The sequence below is a fragment of the Coenobita brevimanus genome, chromosome 95 (genome assembly GCF_032717465.1).
Source record: "Coenobita brevimanus isolate Jiangsu-jjx chromosome 95, ASM3271746v2, whole genome shotgun sequence".
In the NCBI taxonomy this organism is placed as follows: Eukaryota; Metazoa; Arthropoda; class Malacostraca; order Decapoda; family Coenobitidae; genus Coenobita; species Coenobita brevimanus.
In genome coordinates, this window is record NC_137048.1 from 24,575,278 (window position 1) to 24,586,874 (window position 11,597).

Genomic DNA, 11,597 nt, shown 5'->3' on the forward strand with positions numbered 1-11,597 from the left:
GAAGTCCGGCTTCAGTCCACCGAGCTCACGTTCAGATGAGCCTGCAGTTGCAAATGATTGTCCGGTTATATAAACGTGCCTCAGTATCCTTCTTAATCCCCGAATAGGATAGGAGGATAGTGAGCTACGGCAGAAAAGCAGCTTCGGCCTGAATTCCACAGGGTTCACGATCAGATGAGCATGGGATTGCAAATACTACCAGACCCAGCCTCACCCCATCCTTAGGTCCCAAAAAGAGAACTGGATGGTGAAAGACAAAAAAAAATTGTTCATGTTTAACCCCTCTCGCCTCTTTATTGTTCCTCATTTTTGTCAGATGAAAAGAAAGCGACTTTTGTAACCAAGGACACTGATTCGCACCCCATTACTAAGACTCACTGAATTTTAAGGAGTCACGACTTGATATTCATATTGTGGGAGTGACTCATTTACATCAAATGAAAACAAATCGACTATAATAACCAAGGTGACTCATTCTTACCTCACAGCAAAGGTTCATTGATTTTCATGCCTTAATCTACTCTTCAACAGTGAGGTCAGGTTGATGACGATTATACATTCTACTCTATAACACTCCAGTGTGTGTGTGTGTGTGTGTGTGTGTGTGTGTGTGTGTGTGTGTGTGTGTGTGTGTGTGTGTGTGTGTGTGTGTGTGTGTGTGTGTGTGTGTGTGTGTGTGTGTGTGTGTGTGTGTGTGTGTGTGTGTGTGTGTGTGTGTGTGTGTGTGTGTGTGTGTGTTTTCTCAATCCACTCCTACACCACTCTCAACTCCCTCACTTCTATTCATCTCCTGGATTTACCAAAGTTAAAATCACAAGACATTTCCGTTTTAAAGAATATCATGGGAGCTGATCCTTACCACCTCAAAACGTTAAGTCTGCCCTAAGCTAATTAATATTGTTTGACGTTATCATAATAAAAAAAAGTAATATTTATAGCTTGCAGTAATAATCAGTATTTTCAGAAAACACTACCAGTCAAAATTTGTAACGGCTTCTATCCAGGGGAAGTCTTTTCTGCTTTAATCTTGCTAACGCCAGACTATTTTATTCAGCATAGAGAAGACTTTTCGAACTATAGAGATCAGATAAAGTCCTCATTAACTCCTTTAAAGCAAGATACTGCCCTTTAAATGAATATAGTCGTCTGGCAGTCGCTTAATTAATATGAAAAATATCATAAATTAAAGGGGTTGATTTGGAGAAGCGTAGTCAAGAAATTTGTTCGACATATATATACCTTGCGTCCTGCCTCTCCCTGTGGTGTGGTGGTCCCTCCCTCCTCCATCTCCCCCGTAAGCCTTGGAATGCGGTGCTACGTTTCCAAATTTCTTTTACTCTCCCTCATTGAATTCTGGCCAGGAGCCTAACGGGTTCTCGCAAGGTCCTGTCTGCTTCATTACTATACTTTTAGCTAAGTTTCTCCCGCCTACTTTTTTCACTGTAACACTATAGCTCTCGCCGATACGTCTCTTTCAGCAATCTTCCCATAATATCCTGATAAAATTTGCATTGTTGACCAGTAAAATTGAACATTACACTGGCCACTTCCCAATAATGTATTTTGGTTTCCTATTCACATCTTCCTTTTTTCATGTTTATCTGGTGTTTCCATACATGATTTAGAAGTACCTTTCCCTTTTACTGTGCAGCCATTACCTTCTTCCGTACCACCTTGTCACATTCAAAAACCGGGCTAATGTATGGCCCGGCCTCCACTATAGGTGGAGGAAATCTTAAAACGAACGAACATTCAAAATTACCTTTCTCGTTTCTCTGCAGTTATACTCGGTTTTGTTTTGTTTTTTCTCCCATTTTGAATGCTGAGCTGTTGCATACTAAGAGTTTAACGCTAGAAAGTGCTATAGAAAGGACTTTGAGTTGTAGTATTCTCTTGATTTGCCAATAAGCTACTGGAACGAAAGACTCAGAATGAAGAGAATCTCCTCTAAACAAGGGACAACTAATTTTACCATCTCTGGAATTCCCTCAATTGACCTACATTTCCTTGACTTACATTTCCTTTCCCCTCTGGACCTAATGCCTTCTTAAATATTTACTTATCTAATAAAATTTTAACACCTTTGTGGACAATAAATTATGAACCTCCAGTTTTTAGCATGACATTTTTAAAACTCATTCATAGTATATTCTAATAAGTTTGTTGGGCTTTGAAAAAAAAAAAAAAGTCATTGGGACGCCATCTGTGCCTTTCGTTCTCTTTATCTTATTCAATATATTCCTATCTAATCCCAAAGAATGTTTCTGTTCTCTTTGGAACTAATATCTAAATTATTACCTTATCTAACCACGAAAACATCTTTCCTTCCTCTCTCTGAAACCGCTACCTTCACTTATCTTATTTTTTATCTATTCAGGAACTAACGCTCGCATTCTTTTTGCATCCTCAGTCTTTCGTACTTATCTTATATTTCCTTATCTAATCAGGAAGCACGTATCTCTTTCTCTCGCTGCAGCCAATATCTCCTGCTTTCCATCTTCACACGTCTTGCTTTCCCTCCCCTTTCCCTCCATGCCTTTATTTGCTCTCAGCGCGGTCTCTCCACTCTCTTTGTCTCTCCCTCTCCCTCCGCCCGCCCTCGCTTGCCATCTTGCAGCGTCCGACTCATTAGCCACATTGTTGCCAGACGTTGCACACACACACACACACACACACACACACACACACACACACACACACACACACACACACACACACACACACACACACACACACACACACACACACACACACACACACACACACACACACACACACTGACGATTCCTTTCCTTCACGCACACTGAAACTTAATCCCTTTTCTTCACACACAGTAATACGAGTAATACCATTTCCATACCTACAATGCTGATTCCTTTTCTTCCTTTGTTTGTAGAGTGTGAGGCAGCCGAGCAAAGTTACGTTCATTCTGTATTTACCTGTGCTAAGCCCAGGATACTCCGGCAAATCCTGTTCATATAATCAATATCCGTTGCTTTATTGAGAAGAACTAAAACTAATTGTTGGGTAAGCCATATAGAGTGGACTCTTGTGGTTTAGTTCAAAAGTGACATATTTACACACACTCGCACTGGAAACTTGGTTTGTTTAATGTATTACTCCACGTGTGTCTAACAGTCTGTGTGTGAACGATATAACCCAAACAGTTATGACTGTATTTTACCTGACGATAAAACTGCGATGGGTAATCTTAGAGATTTTATTTTTCCTTAAAAGCAATATGTTAAAAACGAAGGTCACATGGCAAGACCAACTCAGTTTTGATCTGTGTCACAGCGCAAGGTCAAAGTTCGACCAGTGTGTGCCTGCGTGTGAACAAAGCTATTAAAACTATTTTGACGAATGAATTAAGTTCGAGGAAGGAGCTGAAGGTCAGCCAAAGGGCTGATTTTTTTTTTTTTTTTTTTTAACAAAAGGCCATTATCTCATATATGCAGATGCCATTACCATAACACCCTCATTCCACATTGTAGACACAGCCTGCACACACGACAAGGTTGTCTCAACTCCTCTCAAACATAAGTCAAAGACAAGAGGCTGACGATTGCTCATGCCAGATCAACCACAATAATCAACAACAACAGCATTTATGAGCTTAGGCACACTCCCAGCATAAGAGGCATACAACTGTAAGCGATAGCCTGGGCTAGCACACAACATCCCTGTCACTGATGGAGCCACACAACACAACCAGACATGAAACAATCACAACACAAGCATTACCAGACCCTCTTCAGCAACATCCCACCTTCATACACTTGAACACAACCTGTGAAGAAACACCTACATACCCCTTTCACGCGCAGGGCAATACATCTCGATCAGAAAACTATGCTACTTGCCTCCCCTTCCGAATTCGCTCATCAGAGGTATTCTTAAACTGATTGAGTTCACATGGCTTGGCTTAAATCAGGACATCATCTAGGCCTCCTCAGCTACCTATGTACATGAAGTTGAGTGCAGTCACAGATACCAGGCGCCTCTCTTGTAGAATATACCCACACAGCCTAGCACACATAGTGGAGCACTGTACAGCACATGCCACATTAAGACCCAGACACAAAATAACGGTGGAGGGAACCCGTGGGACTGCAGTATAGGAGCAGTTATATACCTAAGGTCTGCTTGGCTAGACCGGGGTTAAAAAACAACAAACAACGTATTCTTTTTTGTTCTTGATGCTAATGAACTATTTTCTTCAGGTTAAGGGAGACTCCAAATTGGAGAGGTTAAATAGAATCTTCATTAAGCCCTTCAGTACAATATGTCTTCCAAAAACTGAATAAATAAATCTGTTATAAGCAAGAATAACTTAAAGAAAACGTCAACAGAATGAAGTGGTTAATCAATGTAAAATTGCCCTGACCTGCTAAATGAAGAGTTCGTAGCGGGGAGAAGGAGTAAAAGGAGAGAGGAAATCATATAAACGTCGCTCGGTTTTCCTATCACAAAGTCCGACTAAGAAAGAATGCCATATATAACTATGAACTATGTGCTTGTTTACACCTCTTCACTAGTTACTAGGCTTTGACAGGAGTCATGAAGGACGCTGGCCGGATGTGCTTTCATACACCGGATGAGAGTAGTGTGTCCACCTGCTTGTGGTGGAGACTCATTTATCAAGGCTTTACTCTTTCTCCTGTTTTTGTTATCGTTGCTGCAGGTGGCGTGAAGGGGTCCCTCTCCAGCACCTCACCTCTCTTAACCCCTTAAATCCGGGTTACATTCTCTTTTGTTTGTTGTTCGTTCTACCACACGATTCTGTTCTACTTCAAGGCTCTTAAATTGCTGGGGGTTATCATGGCCTTGTCTAACACTTAACCCATCCTGTTCGAATATTGTATCCAAGGCTTCATAAAGGCGTCAGATGATGGCAAGAATTAAATTAAACATAAAATATATCGCCTGGCTAAATGGGGGTAATGTTTGCTTGTTGTTTAGGAAGGAAATATGGTATAATCCTTCGCCCTGTGCTTGTACTTCTCTGGGTAGAATATTACTGGTATTACTGATAGAATTTATATAATATACATAATTCTATTTTGTGTAATACGTGACCTCAACCTTCGCATACAAGCACTGCACAGATTTTTAAGACAATATTGGATTACTTTGTGGATCTAACGTCAGTTACACACAATACGCGTCAAAGCGTTGTCATCGTATAATAACAATAAACAAGTAATTCCTCCTAAACAAGTAAATTCCTCAAAGTTGGTTCCGTACTCTTGAGGTGAAATTCCAGTAAGTGTAATTTCCATGGAATCTAACCATGTTCCGTCATTGAGAAACCACCCTGGCCATCTGCCTGAGGGGAAGTCCTCTCTGTCCGGGAGTAATTGTCTATTCCCCTTGACAGTGCAGCATTAATTGACTGAGCGTACTACCCCTACAGATACTTGTGCTTTTCTTTTTTTTATATATATAATGAATCAAGTGGGTTCCAAGGCAGACATCATTAGGAGTAAAAAAACATTTATTCAGCAGCAAACTGATATCATTGTCAGAAAATTTAGAGAAAGGGGTCTTAAGATCGGTTGATAAGGGATGCTTTATCTGTAAGAAACGAATTCAAAATTACTAGATGCGGGAGCATTGGGGCCTTTCACTTCTCTAGTTCAGCATTCCACTAGACTTGAACGTCTTGTTCCCTAAAATCGTTAATGACTAACGAGTAGCATGTCGACCTGACATGCTCCTCCCACTTTAAAAAATTAAAATAATAATAATAGAATAGAAATAACAATAATACTAATTATTATTATTATTAGTATTATTATTTTATAATTATTATTATTAGTATTATTATTATTACCATTATGATAATTATAATAAATAATAATAATAATAATAATTTCAATAATAATTGCGATGATGATGATGATAATAATCATAATCATAATAATAATAATAATAATAATAATAATAATAATAATGATGATGTTGATGTTGATGATGGCAATAATAATAGTAACAAGAAGCGGTGCCTAGGCAGTCATTTTAGTGCTGACGTATAAACATAACAGGATAAACAGGATATCTAGTCAAATATGTCACGTACCAAATTGTAGTACATCGGGTGAAAACTAACGACTTTATGCCTATTTGAAATTTTAGGCCCGACCCACCTGACACTGACCTCCTTACCGCTAACTGGGATGACCCCACTCATGTATTGAGGCATGTTATATAACGCAAATTTCAAAGATGCACCTTCAGATTTTGGTTTCATGTCGATATGACGTTTTTTTTTTTTTTTTTTTTCATTTTTTGGGCCTACAGCCTGGGCCTTGGCCCAGTTTGGCCCCAAAATTAATCAGGTGATTAGAAGGTCATAACCCATCATCCCTGTAATTTTAGTCCAAATCGAGCCAGTAGTTTTTGCGTAAAGTTGTTAACAGACAGACAGACAAACAAACAGAGAAAACAATATCCGTTCCCGAGCCCCTCCGGAGCGGGGACGGGTAATAATAATAATAATAATAATAATAATAATAATAGCAACTGCCTCTTGAATAGCGTTCTATGGATGTACAGTAAGTAAAGTGAAAATTTATTTTCTGTCAACAGTCACTTTTATCGCCAGTATATATCCTAATTATACCTAGCGAGAATGCGAGGCTGAAATAAAGGGTACAAAATGGAGAGAACGTGAGAACATAGATCATGAGCGAGAATGATCGGCATATCGTAGCATACAGGGACGAGGGGGGAAGGAAGAAGATTTAGATTAATGTCTTTTACTAGGAAGGGAGGAAGGGGTGTTTGGATAGGGTCAGGAGCATTGAAACCAGCTGGCGGTTACCTAAGGGATAATGGATGAGGCGATTGCTGATGGTTTCCATGCGGACAGAAGCAATGATTTTTCATATTTACAGTTTGTAACAAACACAGTTTAGAACTGAGAATATAATGCTCGTCCATTTTCTCCACGTTATCTCATTTTCTGAAAATTACTTTTAAAATGTGAGAAAGCTGGGGAGCACCACACCTACCAGACAACTCCAGGCATGCATTCAGAGTTTTCCTTCTTTTCGGTGGACTGCCAACCAAGGCTAACGAGCTCCACCAACCCTGCTAGATGGCCTTTGGCTCGGAAGATCATCTGCACTTTGCCAGGTCTTGTTTTTGTCCTGCTAGGTGTCACGCCACCTTGCTCACTAGACCACAACAATATAGTTGTCGGTTTAGTCGCCAGCAGCGACCATAACTGTACTCTTGTACAAGAATAAAGGCAAGCGATGTAAATTAAAAAATTACTGTGACGAAAGTCTTTTGAGTGTTGTAGAAATTGGGTATGGAAGAATTATCATAAAGAAAATAAGGGATATATCAGAATGCATAGTGGGTGACGAACAGGGTGGCTTGAGAAGTGGTAGATGTGTGGATCAAGGATTTGCAACGAGACAGAGAGAGCTTATGAGAAGGACCATTAGGTATTTATTCCATTTATGGATCGGAAATAGCGTACGACAAGGTAAACAGAGAAGGATTGTGGAAGGTTCTGCGCATGTATGGAGTAGATGGTAAACTGCTGAGTGCAATGAATAGCTTTTACGAAGGCAGTGAAGCGTGCATAAGGGCAGGTAGGATTTTAAGTGAATGGTTAGAGATCAATGTTGGCGTGAAACAAGGTTGTGTGGTATCTCCATGGTTCCTTAGTATACTACTATACTGTGTATGGATGGTGCTATGACAGAGATAAAAATGTGAGTAACGGAGAGAATGGTGGAGCTGATAATAAATTGTGAAGGATGGAGTATCTCAGATCTGATATATGCTGATAATGCAGTGCTGCCTACAAAATTAATAGTGGACAAGAGATTGGTACACTAGTGCAGACTCTTATATATGTTGGTAGGTGCCGTGACCTGAAGGCAAACGTCGGCAACAGTAAAGCGATGGCTGTTGTTATTCCCACTGCGATGTAATGATACTGTCATTTTCCAGCTGTTCAGTGCTCTCATTTCACAAGGGAATTTCTGGTAACACGACTAATCCATTAATCCCACTTTCCCACAGGCGAACCCATTCTGTCATCACCCCATCTCACTGTATCCACCATAGCCCACTCTTTGTAACGCATCCCACTAGACCTTCCTTCCAACTCACTCGACCCTCTCCCAACTCACCTTACCCACCACATTTCACCCTACCCTAACCCCCCCACCACTCCATCTTCGCCCTAACACGATGCCTTCTACTCCTGCACTTAATTTCCTCTCTCTCTCTCTCTCTCTCTCTCTCTCTCTCTCTCTCTCTCTCTCACTCACACACACACACACACACACACACACACACACACACACACACACACACACACACACACACACACGTACACACACATGCACGCGCGCGGGCGCGGGCGCCAGCCGCAGTTCTATTAGTAATGGTGTAGGGTATAAACAGCTTACGGTATAAGAGATTCACCAAGGTACAGTACCCTCCTGTAAAACTCAAATTGAAAAGTATGCAAGTATAACACTAAAGCCGTTTCTACAGTCTCTGATTTGTTTTCAGAAGCTAACCAACAAAAATTGCAATCCCTGTTTCAACATTCAAAGGGATCTATAGTTATAATGTTACAAAGCACACGAATAATTGGCGTGAGCATTGTTAGGACTTTTACTCTGAATTCCTTAGTAATACGCATACTTCCCCAATGAAGCTTGGTAGTTGGGGTTTCTTTGCATGCAGAGGCAAACAAATCAGTCCTGGACCGCCATTCGTAAGAGGAAAATTTTTACTTAGCCTACCGGTATGCATATTTCCCCATTCTGCGGTAAGAACGAAAAATATTAACAAACGCTATTCTAGTTTCATAGATAGAACTGGAATAAGATACAGACTAAATGCTGATATCGGAATAGCAATAAATATCCTTTTATCATTACGTTCCTGCATGTATAATTTTCATCCGAGAGCATTTGGCACCTGTCTCTTGAACTGGTTGCCAGAAATCATTATCAAAGCAAATGCACACACATTCTGAGAGATAACATACACCTAATTAAACAGATTGTTTATTGCAAGGGTACAAAGTAGGCTTAGCAATTAAGTTCAGTTAGCAACATAAGAATAAGCTTAGCATTAAAGCTCAGTCAGCAAACATAACAGTTTTTCTGTCATGGTGTGGGAACAAGTAGAAGACTAAGATATATGCCTATCGAGTACACAAGACTCATGAAGGCACACAGTATTTGGAAAGTTTTTATCTTTCCTGGAGTACGACCTTCAGAAGTTGCTTTACATCCAGGTTCCTAATATGACTGCTGGATGAAACAAGGGGAAAACAGACTGATTCCTCCAGTCTGTCCAGGAAAACACGAGTTATGTCAAATAAGATTCACTATCAGAGTTGTGACGACTGAAACACTCCAGGACGGATCCAGTGTATTAAATGTAAATATAAATTGCCTATAACATGTTGGAGAGTATCACATGTGCAGTACATTATACAATAGGTTATTTTCATCGTTTATAAGTCAGTGTCATACTGTACATACTTAAGATATATCTGGCGAGGGCTTAACGCATATAAAATTAGGGTTACTGAAAACGAAAAATGTTAATGTTTTTTTCGTAATCTGCATTCGGCATGCTAGTGGTCTAGGCACCCAGAGGTCAAACAGGTAAGACATTAGTACAGAGTCTTCTTGTCCGTTTTCATGGCAAACGGCAGTCAACAATATTAGGCTGACAATAAGCACCATATATATTGACTAAAATTATATACCTCTGTCAAAACTATTGCCTCAGATAATAGGAGTTTTCACCGACTCCAAGTGGACTATAGAGTGTTATACCGAGGAAACTGAGCCAGAGCCGGAAATAATTTCCCACCTCCTTTCAGCGGTACAAAAAGTCGGGAAGTTTGCGCACACACACACAAAAAAAAATAAATAAATAAATAAATGAATAAAAAAAAATAAATAAAAACATGAGTCCCGGGCATCTAGAAGTATATGGACTAATAAAGCAAGAGAAAACCAGGAAAACAAAGGCCGATTATCTGATGGCCCAGTTTACTTGTGCAGGAATATATAGGACACATTATTTGCTCGTGTACAATTCAGGAGTTTACCATTTGAGTTACCAAAAATTCTCTCTCTGTTCCTTGTTACATCCCTTTACGTTTCACAGTGCCGTATTTCAGTAATCTTACTCCCCTCCTTGGGTGGCAATAGGTCATACTACTAATTCATAAACAGTTTAGGGACTTAACCACTTAAGACACTAAAAAAAAAAGAAAAAAAAAAAATGTCTCTGCCATGTTTATAACCCTATACTTTTCACAGCGCGGTGTTCCAGTTATGTCACCGTCCTCTACGGGTCGCGATAGGTCTTACTATGTGCTAATAACCAGTTCAAAATTTACTGCACTAAAATACTTTCTATGCCTTGTTTATACTCCTATACTTTTCACACAGCGATGTTCCCGTTATCTCACCTCTCTCCCTGGGGTCGTGAAGGTGCCTGGCAACTTCCTAGGCAGGTCAGGGCGGGAGAGATCAGTCGCTGTCGGGGGAAACTCGGTCTAAAATTATAGCACAAAAGGTGGGGAGCGGCGCGGGGTGTTATCAGGCTGAGCTACACTGGAGGGAGAGGGCTCGCAGGGGGGCGGCGCTCCTGATAACACGCTCCACCCCCACCATAATGTATACTAAGCTGGTATTACGGCGCCTCAGCATTCCACATTTTCTTGTATTCGCCCTCCACCACCTTGGCCTGGCTGGCTTCCTTGCTTGGGTGGTGTGGTGCAGAGGGAAGGGAGAAGGGTCAGGGTTGAGACGGAGTTTTGTTTTGTACTTCATCATTGTAGTCGCCTCTCTCTCTCTCTCTCTCTCTCTTGGGTGGACGGTCGAGCAATGGTAGCCTACCCAGGTTGCAAATGGATGACCTTGAACCTCATTCTTGGACCAGTCATACTGCTGGAGAAAGTTTGTTTCCCTCTTGTCCCTCTTCACCCATTATGTAGGGTTTTGTTATCTTTCAAACTTCCAGCAAACAACAATCAGATCAGCGAGCAGTTGCCATTACACGTATGTGGTATAGTAGTCCTTTTTCTGCTGTTCGTGGAACTGGACTTTTATGTATGATTTAACACCAGATGACTTTGGTTTCGTTGAGAAAAGCCTCAGAAGTCAAAGTGTTATTGTATGGGACATGTGGTTTAAAAGCACGTAGGAAAACAGTAAGGTGGTGGATGTTGAAAAATGCCCCCAGGGAAATTGTGCTATGCAAATAATGGCGCAAATGTGGAGCATGTGAGGGTGTGAAAAGTACTGAGGCCGTGCTGTAGACAAATGTGATTGACTAGGGGATAAAATGAACTATCTGGAAAGTGATCGAAGCCACCCTTCACTGGATGCGGCTTACAGGAGAAACGAGAATAATGTTAAGAATTATTGGACGTTCAGAGTAATAGGCATGCAATGAACCTTATTTCAGAATGAAATATTTCAATGTTAATGATATTTTACGTTATTCACATGCGGGAAAGATGTAGAGACAGATGCTATATTTTATGCAACTTATATGTTTTTGTACTACAAGCCAACTCAGTTGAGGAAGCG